Source organism: Podarcis bocagei (genome assembly GCF_964188305.1).
Source record: "Podarcis bocagei genome assembly, chromosome: 12".
In the NCBI taxonomy this organism is placed as follows: domain Eukaryota; kingdom Metazoa; phylum Chordata; class Lepidosauria; order Squamata; family Lacertidae; genus Podarcis; species Podarcis bocagei.
Genome location: NC_138137.1, coordinates 6,216,915 through 6,233,857, shown reverse-complemented (window position 1 = coordinate 6,233,857; position 16,943 = coordinate 6,216,915). Strand labels below are relative to the sequence as shown.

The 16,943-nt window shown below is 45.8% G+C and overlaps 1 protein-coding gene and 1 long non-coding RNA gene across 3 annotated transcripts in view; both read right to left on the bottom strand.

Moving 5' to 3' along the window:
• Nucleotides 1-16,667, bottom strand: part of ELMO1 (engulfment and cell motility 1) — a 330,457-nt gene extending 313,790 nt beyond the window's left edge. Inside the window, exon 1 of one of the 2 annotated variants that reach the window (XM_081165141.1) lies at nt 16,025-16,667. The gene's annotated coding sequence lies outside the window, so the exon portion shown is untranslated. The remainder of the gene's footprint in view (nt 1-16,024) is intronic. The other variant, XM_081165139.1, reaches the window with a different exon arrangement.
• On the bottom strand, nt 8,728-10,888 carry LOC308570448. The gene is made up of 2 exons (XR_014001194.1): nt 10,246-10,888; nt 8,728-9,493 (listed from the first exon to the last, which is right to left on the bottom strand). It is a non-coding gene; the product is annotated as an uncharacterized lncRNA (long non-coding RNA).
• Nucleotides 16,668-16,943: the final 276 nt, after the last annotated feature.

Here is a 16,943-nt window from a genome sequence, read left to right as displayed (position 1 = left end):
GTACTATGAAGTACCGCACCTTTTAACATTTGGAGAGAGAAAAGGCCCAGTACTGCGTACGGTTGAGCAACCACAGAAAAAAGCCCTATATATTCAGCTCTTCAAAGCAACTTGGTGATATGGGTCACTAATACTGCCCAGCAATTATTTTTTCAAAAAAGAATATCATATAAAGCATTCCAGAAGAACTAGAGCATGGGTAGGCAAACTAAGGCCCGGGGGCCGGATCCGGCCCAATCGCCTTCTAAATCCGGCCTGTGGACGGTCCGGGAATCAGCGTGTTTTTACATGAGTAGAACATGTCCTTTTATTTAAAATGCATCTCTGGGTTGTTTGTGGGGCATAACAATTTGTTCATTTTTTTTTCTTTCCAAAATATAGTCCGGCCCCCCACAAGGTCTGAGGGACATTGGACCGGCCCCCTGCTGAAAAAGTTTGCTGACCCCTGGACTAGAGGAGACAGTTCTCATTTCACAGTGAATTCATTATTTTAACACGTTCCTTGCTGTCCCTTTCCAAACTCTTGTGTCGTGACACATTCGTGTGTCGGCTGCAGTGTGTTGGGGCATCGCACAAACGCTCCCCGCATTCCCAGGGTTTGGAAAGGCGTTAGTTTAACCTCCGGTTTGCTAGTAAAACTGACTAACTGTATAGCAAAATGATGCAGACCTGAGTTACCACGTCACGAAATGATGCAAGTCTAAAAAGTTTGTCAACAACGGGAAAAGTTTGGAAAGCTCTTCTGTAGATGAATAGGATTGAAAATGTTTCCAAAGCCCTCAGACAGAACATCCATTCCTTCAAGAGGGCAATTTGCAATTACAGTGGTACCTCGGGTTACATACGCTTCAGGTTACAGACTCTGCTAACCCAGAAATAGCACCTCGGGTTAAGAACTTTGCTTCAGGATGAGAACAGAAATCGTGCTCCGGCGGCACGGCAGCAGCAGGAGGCCCCATTAGCTAAAGTGGTGCTTCAGGTTAAGAACAGTTTCAGGTTAAGAACGGACCTCCGGAACGAATTAAGTATTTAACCCGAGGTACCACTGTATTTCAAAAACAGCTTTGTCTCCACCCCTCCTCTTTCTTGCTCACTAGCTCTCTCAAATGAAGGCTTCCGTTGTGGATCCAACACAAAATTACCTGGGAGTAAATCCCAGGTACTTCTGCACCAATCAACAGCATCGGCCAAACAAGCTGCATGCACCAAATGAAGCAGAAGAGCGCAGGAGATGTTCAGTTTTCACAACGCCTACATTTTGACTTCACCCCCAAAGTTGCACTCCTCCCTTGTCTCCCGAGACAGACGGATGCCAGCAAAATACTGCAGACCGATATCATAATTAACCTTGCAGGGGTGGGAAGATGAGAGGTTCCTAATTATCATTTGTGCTATTTGCTATTTAAAGATTTGAAACAAATGTGAGCTTGGATTTGATGGCGTAGGCATTTTGCAAATTTGGTTTTTCGTACCCAGGGACAAGGAAATGCAGTGTTAGAAACCTGAAATGGCATTTCTGCCTGTTGTTTCTTCCCTGTTTGTATCCTGAAAACCCATCTTATATCGATGGTCAGAGCAAATGCCAGAACCTCACACATCTTGTAGCAACTTGCTCCATGCTCCATGTCGCTGCTCTTCCTACTATCGGCCCTTGCAAACTCGTTTCTGACTTTCCCTTCCATGCCCTGTAGCCCCTTCGTCCTGCAACTGGCCAGCCCTGCTGCACTCCAGACTCCCACCCCCCAATTCTAACTTTATCTGCCTTGACTTCCTTCTTCTGCTCCATCCATCAGCTCAAGTGGTTAAAGTTGGCCACAATTCGAAGCGAATGCAAGCTGAACTCTACATAACAGGAAGCATTGGGCAACTGTTTACTGTAGGTGTATGGGTTTGCCGGCAGGATCACAGGCAGATCGAGGGGATCTGTGGCTGATCACCAAAGAGTTCTTACTCCCAATGGTCTAGCAACAACAGCAACTGCCCCCCCAACCCAACAACTAGGCTGCTTACACAAAGAAAAGTTGAGAGGATCCCTAAATGCATTTTACTGCGAACTCAGTTCTCATCGACGCAAATAATTGTAAGTTGGAAGGGTCTAGTCCAACCCGCTGCAGTGCACACAGCTGTCCCTGGATGGGCTTGAACCACCAAACTTCTGGTTAACTGTCAGATGCACTGTCCCATTGCACCACAGAGGACTGATACTGGAGACAAATTCCTGGGCAGAGATCACTCAGAGGCCTCACGCTCCTTAAACTGTAAGTTAAACCCATACCAAGCCACTAATTTGCACTAGGAGCAAGCGCTAAACCTCAGGATTCTACCGGGAGGGGGGCACTGATACCACAAGTATGCCCACCCATTCTTCTACATGATTTTTTTTTGGGGGGGGGATACTATTTCCTATTAGTTTAAGTTCTAGGTGACCCAACAAAGTTAAGCGCACCAAGACTGAGGGACTTCATGCTTAATTCTGACTGCTGCCCACATTATGTAACCGTAAGGGATTGCTTCAATTAGGCCTTTTGCATTTTAATCTTTGTTAATGCTTTTGGCACATTCGTTACAAGTGGCCTTTGCACATTAAATCAAAAATCAAAACTGGAAAACAATGCTTCCATATGCAAGCACCAATCAGGGATAGCAGAGATCCAAGATCCATTGAAAGATCACCTATTAGACTTCCAGGAATCAAGCTGGAATCAAGACATTGCAAGCCTTCAGTGATTTACAGAAGAGTGTGCTTAAACATGCAATTAGTAGATTTAATTACCTGCCTCACACATAGGGTAAAGGCAGTATGGGCTTTCTCTTGCAACAAGAAAACTTAGGAATAAATGCCACTGTGTGGTAGTGAGATATGTAAAACCAAGTGAGTTATGTATTCATTTATTTAATAATATTTATATACCGCTTAACTCCAAACAAAACAGAACAAAATACCCTCTGTGTGGTTTATGTACTAACAGGGGATGAGGATCGCGTTGCCTTATCCCAGGCCCAACTCACACGCTGGCTATCTGGGTCTATGCTAAATCCAATCTTTAGAATAATGAGGCTAAACGGTTTTATATTTGGGGCTGCGAGCTCGTTAAAAAAAATAGGAGGCCTTTTGGGACCAACTGTTTCAGCAGTTAAGCTTTTATTGGGCTTCAGTTGCCATCTGAAATCATGGCTGTTGCTATGAAAAGGGACGCACAAGTCGTCCGTTCTTGGTAACAAGAGTGAAAGGATGCCATGAGAATGCGACACATGTATGCGACTGTACTCAAAGCGATGCGCCTTTCAGCTCATGCTGCCTCCATCCACTCAAGGGAGAAGCAGGTACATAAAATCAACATTTCTAACATGGGCTGCTCTAAAGGCAGCAGCTTATTTCAGAATATATTAGACACCTGTGCATTAACTAAATAACTGTTATGCGTTTGAGGAGTGGGTGGGCTGTACGCCGGAGCCCCCCTTTCTAATTCCTGGATCCCACATGGATTCGATTGCTGGAATAGCCAGGCCGGCCTGGTAATGGCCTACTAAGTAAGGGTCGCCAAGGGAACAAAGGAAGTAGCTCTGTGCCAGAGAGCAAATGGGTGGGCTTTTCTCCCTCAACCGTCTGGTAGACAGAAAGACAAAAAGGCAGAGTTGAGAGTGATGTGTGCTATAAGCTGGATGTAAAACCTCTGAAATGCAGAGAGAGGAAGCCTGCCTTGATTTCGGCTGGAATCCGAGGCTATGGCTACAGAAGCAGAACCTCCTTGTAGGCTCAGGTGGTATAGATGTGTAAATAAACAATATATCCTAAAGCCACCTGTGTCTCCTTTCCAAAAGGAAAAAACGAACTCTGGGTAAGTGCCTGGAATCCCTGGGATCTCACACAGCTCACTTATAGTCAAGAACTATATAACCTGTTTTCCCAGTAGTGATGTATGGAAGTGAGAGCTGGACCATAAAGAAGGCTGATCGCCGAAGAATTGATGCTTTTGAATTATGGTGCTGGAGGAGACTCTTGAGAGTCCCATGGACTGCAAGAAGATCAAACCTCTCCGTGCAGCCTGAGAAGCAGCAGTGAACAAATGTTACAGCTAATTGTTCTAGCTCCCACCCCACTGCCCTGCCCACAGTTGTGAAGAATATTCTCACATTATGAATGGTCCATGTCTCCACTGGTGTTGGAGGAGACTCTTGAGAGTCCCATGGACTGCAAGAATATCAGACCTCTCCATTCTTAAGGAAATCAGCCCTGAGTGCCCACTGGAAGGACAGATCCTGAAGCTGAGGCTCCAATACTTTGGCCACCTCATGAGAAGAGAAGACTCTCTGGAAAAGACCGTGATGTTGGGAAAGATGGAGGGCACAAGGAGAAGGGGACGACAGAGGACGAGATGGTTGGACAGTGTCTTCGAAGCTACAAACATGAGTCTGACCAAACTGTGGGAGGCAGTGGAAGACAGGAGTGCCTGGTGTGCTCTGGTCCAGGGGGTCACGAAGAGTTGGGCACGACTAAACGACTAAACAACAATATAAACTGTGCTACTTTTCTAGAAAAAGAGGTGTTGGACCTCACCATGAACTTCTCCCTTGTTCTCCACCTGAAAGGTGCCAGAGTTGAGGTCCGGTGAGTTCTGGATGGGGAAAAAAGAAGCCCTATGTATAACTGTCTATTTAACATTCCTTCACAATTTATCATTTTTTTGTGTGTTTTCCTCCGATGCGAAGTTTATTTTCACTTCCCAAAAAAATATTTGTGTTAAAATATTTATATCCTATCTTATCTTTTTTTTAAAAAAAAATGCCTTAAAGGTGATTTCCAACATGCTTCATATAGGGTGCATATTTTATTTGCTTTCCATACATCTTTTTTCTGTCCTCCTTCCACTTCCGTGTTATTTTGACGGTATTAAGATCGCAAGACTTTTGGACAGGGGCTTTGTCATATTTTAAGGGCTGTGCAGTTCACTCCACACAAAAATTGTATTTTTAAATTCCTGTCTTGTTTGCGAGTACACAAGAGGGACTCCTACGCATTGCAATCGAGAGACAAAATATAGTCGAGCAATGATGCAATAGCTAGAACACAGCATCCTACACATCCATGCCAAAATGAACTACTTGCATTAAATTAGTTAAGTGCCCACTAGGCTTTTTTTCTTTCTTTTTTCATATTTCCAGTAAAGAAGCTGGAATTAGTTAGAAGTGCCTGGTACACATGCCGAGTTTGCCTCCCCGACTGCACAGCCCAGAGGTTTTTTCTACAGAGGTCAGCTTCTGTGGGAGAACAGCTCGCTACGTGGCAGAGGGACAACAAGTGCAATAATAATAATAATAATAATAATAATAATAATAATAATAATAATAATAATAATAATAATTACTACTACAACAACAACCACCACCACCCTGTGTGGCAGAGGGACAGTGGAAGCGGGAAGGGGGGAAGGCAATTGATCTGCTCTGGTCAGACCTCACCAGGAGTACTGTGTCCAGTTCTGGGCACCACAGTTCAAGAAGGACACTGACAAACTGGAATGTGCCCAGAGGAGGGCAACCAAAATGGTCAAAGGCCTGGAAACGATGCCTTATGAGAAACGGCTAAGGGAGCTGGGCATGTTTAGCCTGGAGAAGAGGAGGTTAAGGGGTGATATGATAGCCATGTTCAAATATATAAAAGGATGTCACATAGAGGAGGGAGAAAGGTTGTTTTCTGCTGCTCCAGAGAAGCGGACACGGAGCAATGGATCCAAACTACAAGAAAGAAGATTCCACCTAAACATTAGGAAGAACTTCCTGACAGTAAGAGCTGTTTGACAGTGGAATTTGCTGCCAAGGAGTGTGGTGGAGTCTCCTACTTTGGAGGTCTTTAAGCAGAGGCTTGACAACCATATGTCAGGAGTGCTCTGATGGTGTTCCTGCTTGGCAGGGGGTTGGACTCAATGGCCCTTGTGGTCTCTTCCAACTCTATGATTCTATGATTCTATGATCTGTGTGAAGCATTGTCTTCCCACGCCTCTTTTAAAAAGAATCATAATAAAATCCTAGAACTGGAAGGGACCACAAGGGTCATCTAGTCCAACCCCCTGCAGTGAAGGAATCTTTTGCCCAATGTCGGACTCGAACCCACAGCCCTGAGATTAAGAGTCTCATGCTCCACTGACTGAACCAGCCCAGCAGCAGTATTAATAATAATTTTAAAGTGTTTTACAAGCTTTGATTCTAAGCTCTGCAGCTGAACTGGGATTCAAAACTAGCTTCTATTTACTGAATACCATGGATCCCAGAGTGATATAAAAATTATAGAGCAATACATTGTAAAGTAGGACTCACTGGCTGGGACTGCAGCCCAAGTTATCTGGAGGGTGTCCAGACTAGTGAAGGCTGCATTAATGAAAGGAATGCACTAAACCAAGGATAGGGAACATATAGCTCTCTAGGTGCCAGTGGAACTATACTCCCAGGCAGCGTTAGAAATTAGCCAGGTGCCAAGTGCATTTTGCAACTGGCGCAGGTCCAACTCCGACCAAGTGGAGATCTCTGGGTGCCAGGAAAGCTAAATGTCACTTAAAGAAGGATCTGAAATATTGTCATTTGTTTCATTTCATGTTTTAACGCATTGCAAACTACTTTATTGTCATTTGTTTTATTTCATGTTTTAACGCATTGCAAACTACTTTATTGTCATTTGTTTTATTTCATGTTTTAACGCATTGCAAACTACTTTAAGTTTAGTTCTTTAACATCTAAAGAGGTCAAGTCAAGTTTTATTGTGGCCAAAGCCAGTGACACAAAACACCACAAGATCAAACAACAAGAAATCAACAGCAACCTCAAAAAAAAAAAAGTTACACAAGGGAACTTCGCAGTGTGCCATTCAACAGAAGAGATTTACGCTTCCTAATTACTAAAGTGCAAAATTTAGCCACCTCATATGATATTGAGCTTGAGGAATCTTCCAGGAGGTATTTTCGAAGAATTTCGGGGGAGGATTCCAAATAATATTGAAGGGGTATAAATTTTGATAGAAGCGGTAAAATAAGTTGAACTCGTTCTTCAGTATAAAATTTGCAAAATAGAAGAATGTGTGTGACAGATTCTACCTTATTAGACATACAAGAGCAGAGACGCGCATGCATTGGGACCCGCGTGAATTTGCCATACAGCACTGCTGAGGGCATTGTCTCAAAGCGGGCTCTAGAGAAAGCCCATCTATAGGCTTCGTTAGTGATGTTAGTTAACTTGACTTGACTTGACATCTAAAGAGGTATAGAAATGAAATAATAACAGAACTCCATCACAAAAGAGCACCTTTTTGTGGTGACCGTAACATGAGTTAGTGCCACTGTATTCTGCTCTGGTCAGACCTCACCTGGAGTACTGTGTCCAGTTCTGGGCACCACAGTTCAAGAAGGACACTGACAAACTGGAACGTGTCCAGAGGAGGGCAACCAAAATGGTCAAAGGCCTGGAAACGATGCCTTATGAGGAACGGCTAAGGGAGCTGGGCATGTTTAGCCTGGAGAAGAGGAGGTTAAGGGGTGATATGATAGCCATGTTCAAATATATAAAAGGATGTCACATAGAGGAGGGAGAAAGGTTGTTTTCTGCTGCTCCAGAGAAGCGGACACGGAGCAATGGATCCAAACTACAAGAAAGAAGATTCCACCTAAACATTAGGAAGAACTTCCTGACAGTAAGAGCTGTTTGACAGTGGAATTTGCTGCCAAGGAGTGTGGTGGAGTCTCCTACTTTGGAGGTCTTTAAGCAGAGGCTTGACAACCATATGTCAGGAGTGCTCTGATGGTGTTTCCTGCTTGGCAGGGGGTTGGACTCGATGGCCCTTGTGGTCTCTTCCAACTCTAGGATTCTATGATTCTATGATTCTATGATTCTATGAGTTTAAGGTGCCATTTGGTGATGAAATTCTATGGCTGAGTTTCTAATGCTGTCCATCATGAATAGCCATTGGCTTGGCTGGCTGAGGACAACAGAAGAGGGAGACCAGACTCTCCACAGCCTTCCTCAACCTGTGGGTCCCCAGATGTTGTTGAACTACAACTCCCATCACCCCTAGCTAGCAAGGCCAGAGCTCAGGGATGATGGGAGTTGTAGTCCAACAACATCTGGGGACCCACAGGTTGAGAACCGCTGCTCCAGAACATGGGTAGGCAACCTAAGGCCTGGGGGCCGGATGCGGCCCAATCGCCTTCTCAATCCGGCCCACGGACGGTCTGGGAATCAGTGTGTTTTTACATGAGTAGAATGTGTCCTTTTATTTAAAATGCATCTCTGGGTTATTTGTGGAGCATAGGAATTCGTTCATATTTTTTTTCAAAATGGTCTGAGGGATGGTGACCGGCCCACGGATGAAAAAGGTTGCTGACCCCTGCTCCAGAATATCTGGAGTCACAGGTTCACCACCCCTGACCTGAAACAAAATTCTCTGCTTACAGGTATGAATGTCTACTCAGAAGTAACCCATTGAGTTCAGTGGGAGCCAGTTCACTGTAAGCATGTATGAACTTGCAGCTTTAGTTCACATTTGAAAGGATCTGGTAGGAGACATGAAGGCATCTCAGATAGAAGTTAAAGATCCTGTTCTGGATTGTGGTGAACTTTTAAAAGGAAGGTTTTTCACCAAGCTACATTAAATTTTTACACCACCCTTTATTCATTGATCCCAGGGAGGTTTACAGCATAAAAATGAAAAAAGATGTAGAAATTGTGTCTCAAACTAGCAAGCAGGCACAAAATAAATTTTATTAATAGAAACCAGAACAAAATATTTGGAAACTGCTTCCGCAGTACATTTCTTTTCCTGTTTCACTTCCTATTCAAAAGCGCGGTGGTTCAACTTTAAAGTTGCCAGCATATCAATAAATCACACTTTTAACACTTTCAAAATGGACTTTACAAATATAGTGGCACCCTGGTAGCAAGCTACCACAGAGAACTAAATAGAGGATAAAGTTACAGCCTTTGCAGTAAATTCGCTTGCCTTTTAAACCCAGGGCTGTGATATGAACAGAGCTGGTATCCTCAAGCGGTGCAATACATAGTATTATATTGCATTTGATTTCTACCAATATTCCAGGTCTTAAAAGTTTATTGCTCAGCTGACTTAAAATGGGCAGGAAGGCGGGGGGCGGGGGGGGGCGACTTCCAGAAGCAGAAAGTAAAGGGGAAACTAAACAGAAATCTTTAGTAGTTTAATAGTGCACACATAACGTTTCCCTTTTTGCCACAAAATCGTCTTCTTTTTTAAAAGCATACTCAGTACAGGGAATGTTCTTATAGCTACACAAATCTAAATCTATTGTAATGGAAGTACTGCATTTTTGCTCTTAAAAGGTCAGGCACAACATTAATTAATCAGCTCTCATTAAAAAAGTAACAAAAATAGGCTGAAAGATGCTAAATGTCTTGTCCTCTAGGCATGGTTCCCGATTCATACTGAACTTTTTCTTCCTTTGCTGAACATTCTACAAGTGAACTGGTGAATGGCCTCCTAAGGTGGAAGTGAGATTTCCTGTAAGCTGCTGTCATACAACCAGGATTTAGGAAAATACTATCTTATAATTGACATACTTTTTTCTACTAAAAAGGACACAAACTTATCAATTTTCTTCAACCGTGCCAGTTTACAACAAGGAGCAACTTGCTCCTCAACAACCAACATCAAACAATAATAGGATCACAGAAGGGAAGGAATGAAGATGTTCCAGGACCAAATAAAAGAAACATGGAATTGCTTGTTTTGAGAGCAAAGGACAGAAACGTTCAAAGAAAGCAGCAACTTGCAACAATCTGGTAAGAAGCTTTGGGAGAAAGTTGGCCGCCATTAGCCAATCTGCTCCAAACACTCTCAATTGAAGGCAACAGACAATGATGGGAGCTGGTTTATGTAAATAACATCATCATTATTCCTGAACTGCACCACTCAATGCTGAAAGTAAGGGGTTGCATGTCTGAATGCTCACCCATTACATGGAGACAGGACACCGTCCTAGGATGCAGAAAACTGTGTCAGAAAAGGGCTTTGCATAGCCCCTTCTAAGACATGCTGTTTTTATTCAAGAAGTTTGTTGTGGGAAATCAACTCAGGGATTCACAGATTTTGAATGGTCACCACAGATAAGACCTGGTTCTTCCTGCAGACTGGGGCCTTGTCTCCAATGTCACGGAAAGCTGCAGAGTGTCTTCAAAGCATGGTGCGACATGGCCCAGACCAAATTACCCTCATAGGAAGTGGTCACATACCTGCATAAGGCTATTTTTTCCCCCAACCAAGCCCAACAGGCATTCTCCAGGGTCTCAGGAAGAGGTCTTTCAAATTATCTGATTCTTTAACTGGAAAAGACAGGAATTGGTTTTCTGCATGCAAAACAGGTGCTCTACCCATGAGCTGTCTACCTCCTCACCCTTGTGTGCCCGTCTCCCATCCAGGCACAGACCAACTCCAGACCTGCTTAGCTGTGTTATGGCTGCTCCTTTCTGTGACTTCAGGCTCCGCTGATTCTATGAACTGGTCCTAATAAACGGGTTATGGCCGTAATAAACGGGTCAGGTAGGAAAGAAAAGAAAAAAGACAACCAGAGAAGCATAAAAGTGTTTTACAGTTTTTAAGAAACTAAAATGGAAGGCAATGCCAAAAAGGCAATAACGGTTTAATGATTGTTACTTCAGTTTTATGCAAAGCTGTTGAAAACAAAATCTTTCACGGCATGCAACAATTACAAGACCAGATGATTCTTTTAAAAAGACTTTATAGGAAAATAGAGCCTTTAGCTCAGTGAACAGAGTTCCTATGTTAAACCTCGGCATTTGCAATTGAAAGATATCGGCTAACAGGGCCAGGAAAGACCTCTACAGTATTTGCGACACAAGATCTTGAAAAGCCCACTGGTCTCCAAGTGGTGGGTCAATTCTCAAACTTGAGTCTCCGGCCATTGTTGAACTACAACTCCCATGATCCCTAGCTAGCAGGACAAGTGGTCAGGGATGATGAGAGTTGTAGCTGAACAACAGCCAGAGCCAAGTTTGAGAACCACTGCGATTAATGGTTCACCACCTGACCTATCTCGACCTACGGTGAGTTGCAGCAACAATACAATCGCCATACAAAGATATGGTAACAAACAAAGGCCAATTGCGCCCTTCAGCTAAAGGCTGGCCTGGGGTCCAAAAATGTTGAGATATTTCCAGTGCAGACAAGACTTGGGGCAAGATTTGGGGCAAGGGTCCTCTCCTGGTGTAAGGAAAGAGCCTTATTATGTTCCAACCTGCAAGGTGACATTTGCAAAGCACGACGATTCATCTATGCAGCAAAGCACATGGGTCTCCCCAAGATGTTCAATAACTTTCATTCATCTGTAATGGCCTTTATAAACAGCAAGTATTTTGAGGACCGCAAACTATCCATCATGTTTGTTCTACGTGCTGTTATTTACCTCAAACTCTTTGGCATAAGCAAGTTCAGGAATACATTTACTCCGAAACGCAAACCAGCTTTGAGTATAGCTGGGCAGGCTGCTCCGAAGAGTCTTATCAAAGGAATAGCAACATGTACAGCCTATTAGCGAAGGGATATTTTAGAAGGTCTTGGTGGAATGGTCTTAATTACCCAAAGCTGGGAGGCAGCAGGGACTCCAGATGTTCCTTTATTTTAGCCGTCTTTCTCATTCAGTAACTTCAAAGGCCCACCAAACACAAAGGACATCCTGATTTTCAAAGCAGTGCTGGAACACCATGTCCCTCTGCGATGCAATCCTACACCCAGCTCCCCTGAAAGAAGTCCCACCCAGTTCAATGGGACCTACTCTCAGGTAAGCGTGCAGTGGCCTACAAGGGCCTTCGCTCTTCAAATGCAGACCTAACGTTGCTCATGGATTCCTTTGAGAGTGCCAGGGCAAAGGGAGGGGGACAGTGGATCACTTGATTGCCGGCATGGAAAGCATGAGATCACATCCTAAAAGCAAAAGAAAATAGCCGAAGCCCTCACGGCAAGAGCTCAAACTGCACAATCCAGGAGATTTCAGCAAACAAAAGGCGGAAGGAAGGGTGGAGCGGCGCCACACAAGCACACAGAAGTTTGCCACAGAAAGAGCCCTGTGAGGAAGTGCTGTTACATGCACCGTCGTCTCAAGAAGAAACCAACCGTCTAGTTAGTTTCCTTCTCCCACTAGACACCCAGGGGAAAATGTGCACCCTGATAACCTGAAGAGGAGGCCAGAAATGCCTCTCTTACGATGAGAGAGGCACATTACATGCACCACCAGAAGGTATGGATGCATCACAGGCGAGAGAGTGCGCAAGCCCCTTGCTCCAGGGCAGTTTTATTGACTGGAGCAGAAATCCCTGGGAATAAAGAGGCTGTAGATGACATCTATGGCAGTAAAATGAAACAGAGCTGTATACAATATCTGCTTTCTGTAGGTCGTTCTGTGAATTTTACAGAATTGACAAGAGTAACTCTTGAGCACATTTCTCCTGCTTAGCATGATATCGTGGAAGTGGAAGGGGCAGAAATCTGCCTGTGACAAACCTCACTCTTCATTCTGCTTGATGCTGACAGCACGGGGCCCGGCTGCTCCTGGAAGGTTCAAAGATCTCGCTGCCCTAATTAGTTGCCATGAAATAATTTATGAGTAGCAACTTAAAGTCAGACATCGTTATCCTATGGGAGGAGAGTATCTTAATACATGTAAGAAACAGCAAATTATTAGTATGGATTCGCCCTAGGTGATAAAGCGACGTGTGCACATATAGCATGTCGAAATAGAAAAATACTTATAGATAACAAGTGACGAAAAACCAAATTATTCCTCTATACATTTACACAGCCCACCCATGCAACGGCTGACTCAGTCCACTCAATATTTCAAAATGCACAAATCAGTCTAAAAGGTCCTTTTAAATTTCAGTTGAACTAGGCCATTCCCCAACAATATGGCCTAGTCAGAACTTGCTGATTACAAAAACAAACACATAAATGGAAGAAGAGAAATTCAAATGGTTTCAGTAGACAGCACTAGAAAATACAACTGATGTTTTGGGACTCTTCCCCCTCCCCCCCCCCGCCCCAGTAGTGGAAAAGAAATAAAGAAAAATAATTACAATTGTGGGTGAAGTTCTGATACACTCACAGGACAATATCCAGCCAAAGAGTAATTGAATTCAGCATATCCTTTAATCTCTCCCACTAAAAAATGGGGGGTGAAGTGTTTAACTTTACCCAGACTATACCTTTAAATTGCATACTTCAGATGTTTTAAATACACACCAAAAAACCATAGAAGTGCAAAAGCAACTTAAGTAAAAATATATAGCACAAAACCCTGTAACTGATAAAAAACTGTGGTTATCAAAACTCTCTTTGGAGGGAGTCACTTTTGGAATGAAAGTTTAGCTTTTAGTCAGAAATATCATAAGTAATTGCTGGTACTGTAAACTCAACTAGATGAATGCATCTGATTTTTGTTTTCAATGCCAGCTCTTGCATGAAGTCCTGCTGAAACCCTTCACCTGCCTCTCGCTGCCCAGTGACTCAATTCCATACAGAGCCTAGCTGCAGCAGAATAAAACTATATTATTATTAGTTGCAAATTTTTGTTGTGATTGAGTAAGTGACATTTCTCTTTATTTGCTGAAAGATGAGTGTCACATGCAGTTCATGAACTTACAGAACTTTCCATCATAATCAAGATGTAGTGTGTGTGTGTGTGTGTATATATATATATATATATATATATATATATATATATATATATATATATATAATATATGTGTGTGTGTGTGTGTGTGTGTATATATATATATATACACACACACACATAGTAAACTGGAGATTTTTTTATATGGTGTGCAGAGTGCACTTTAGAGCATACCAAAGTGCAGGGCCCTGGGCCAAGCAGCTAGCAGTGAAATTCAAATAATACTTGGGGGGCAGGGGGAGAATGGATGGGCACACGGGGCCTGGCCCAAAGGCTTCACAGGAAAGGAGGGCCTCGAAGAAAACAGAAGTTGGCACCAAGCAAGTGTTTTGGAAGGCTATTGAAAGCAGACAAAGCAGCAAGGGGGGAAAAGCAGCCTCTTTTGAAGGAGCAGGAGATTTTCAGAAGATGGAGCGGGAAGCTTTTAACTAATGATACAGAGGAATCGACGCATGATGCTTGCTCCCATTGAGGGTTGTAAATTCCACTGAGTTCAATGGGGCTTGCTTCCAAGTAAAAAGCTCTCTCATATATGTGTGTGTTTTACTGTTTATTTTAAACCTGGGTGTTTTAAACATTTTGCTGAAATTGTTTTGTGCGTTAATTCTAAACATGTATGGATTTTATAACTGATGTCATGCTTGCAAGCCACTTGGAAGCCATTCTGGCCTGTAAGCAACAAAAAGCACCACCAACGTGTATACACAGGGCTAAGCTTACCTGGGCAAGACTCAGTGGACAAGAAATAAGACAAGGGGGGTCAAGTGCTCAGCTCCTTATCCACCCGCTTGCAAATCTCCCTTAGGCATCAAAATGCCTTCGGCTACCTTTCTCTTACATAAAGTGTCTGCTTTATAAAATATCCCTCCTTTGTGGGGGCACGTGAGGTGCCCGCATCAGGTTTAAGGCCGTGCAGGTAGTCCATCCCCCCCAGGGCATGGCTGTCAACTTTTCCCCTTTTTTAAGGGAAATTCCCTTATTCCAAATAGGATTCCTCACAAGAAAAGGGAAAAGTTGACAGCTATGCCCCAGGGTGCCAAGCTAAGGGGGTGCAAAATAAAATAAAATATTTCTCTACTGAGAAGATCAATTCAAAAAGGAACTGTACCAAAAGTGATGTATGTCAATATAAAAAAAAATATTTAGTGGGGGGGGGGCAGGAATTTTGTCCTCGCTTAAGGTGCCATATTACAAGTCTGTCCCTGAGCAATTTCCTAACCACAACTTAGCGGCATTTCCCTCTCCCGTTTCTAGCTAGCCTGGTAAGGCGGTTATCGTCTTGACCCGCATCAGGCCGCGATCGTTTCACACGTGCGGGCCGGGGAAGTCAGGTGCAGAGGCGCGCAAAAGGGGAAAGCCCCTGGAGCGACTGGCTGGTGGAAGGGTCGAGAGGAGGAAGAAGAGCTGGTGCGAAGGGGGGCGAGAGAGCAGCCCCCTCGCCGGCAGCCCGAAGCCGCTGATCTAGGGCAACGCCGCCCCCCGGAGGCGCGCGCTGCGCCATCCTCCCCTTGCGCCCCCGGCAAGCGCCCCACGCGCGGGCAGCGGCTGCCGAGCGAGCACGCGGCGGGGGGGAGGCGCGCTTCCTCCCCAAATGCAGCAACGTCCTCCCTTCCCCCCCTTCCTCGCCCTCGGGCGCCTGTCTCCAGGCGCTGCCCGGGTCTCTCGCCCAGGCGGAACAGATACCCACCCCCCAAACAGCACGCACCTTCCCCCCCCCCCGTTTGGCTGCTGCGCGGACGCCTCCATCGCCCTCCCCGGGGACAAACGGCAGCCGCCCGCCCCCGCCCCAGGCGTGCCAGAAACGAGGAAGGGGAGGCCACCTGCGGCCACTCATCCCGGGGAGAGGAGCAGCTCTCCGGACGCCCCCTTCCTCTCCTCTTTAAGTCTTCCCTGCGGGCGGCCACCCACCCCGCGCCCACTTCTTTGCAGGATCAGCTCCCCTGCCTCCCCCCCCTCCCACGCGCGCCTTCCCCAGCCCCTGCAGCGCAGGTAGAGCGCGTCAGGTCCCCACGGCGGGGAGAAGGGTCAACCCCCGGCACCCACCCCAGCCGACTCCGCGGGACTTGCTCGACAGCCTCCCCGCAAAAGAAACCCGCAGCAGCCCGCGCCCCCGGGCAAGCGCCCGTCCCCGGAGGAGCGCGTGCAGTCTTGCCAGCCCGCCCTGCCCGCAATCCTAGCCGTGAAGCCCAGCAAACAGCCCGCAGCAGCCCGGGGATCCCGGAGCGAAGGAGGAAGTTGGCTGCGCTGCCGCAGAGGCTGGAGGGCGCCGCGCTCGGCGGGGGCTCCGCCGGGCAGCGCCTCCTGCGCCGGGGAAGTTGGCCTCTTACCGCGGCTTGTTTGGGTGCTTCTCTTTGCGACTCTCTCTTTCTCTTTCTATCCCATCATCCGACTCCAACGCGCGCAGCACACCCCGCGCAGAAGCCTCGCCGCCGCCGCTCGCACTTCCTCTTCCTTCCTCCTGCTGGCCGGAGACGCGATTTGCATCTGCAAAGAAGCCTCCCCCAAGATGATCTCTTAAAAACTCAGCGTTTCTTTGGAGACGGAGAGTTGCTGCTGCTGCTGCTGCTGCTGCTTTTCGCCATGCATCCGCCTTCGGTCTTCACGGATTTAAAGCGCTGATCCGGCGCGATCCTAAAGGCATGTTCATTCGAGGGCTTTGCGGGCTTTGCGCAACGACGCGGTTCCAACTTGCCAGGCCTTGGCGAAAAGAGAGCGGCGCGTAACGGTTCGGCTCGGCGCTCTGTCTCGGCGATCGGAAGGCACCTTAAAAAATAAAAACAAAGCAACGCGCCCTTTTGAGTGTGTTTTGCTGGAAAATGCTTCTGCAAGCCGGAAGAGTGTCGCGCAGGCAGGAGCCGCTTCCCATTAGACTTTGGAGGGTGGCGGGGGGGGGGGGATTTGCGGGCAGCGACTGCCCAAAACACGCGCTGCGCTTACGTGGGATTGACCCAAGATAACACTTGCATTTTGGAGGAGCGTGCAAGCGCAGCTCAGCAGCAGCGCGGATCCTTAGCAAGCGAGGGCGGCAGTGAGCACATTATGTCGCATATATAGAATTGTGGACTTGGAAGGGACCCCGAGGGGATATGTATTTATATACCTCCAGTTTCAAATTTGTTTGCAACCAGCCATCGCTGTAGTTGAGCCTTGCAAGGCGTGCTTTGCCCCTCGTAGCAAGTGATGGGTGTTTATCTCCATGCTGTGAAAAGCTTCAGCTGCTGTTTTACTACACGTTAAGCTGTTCTT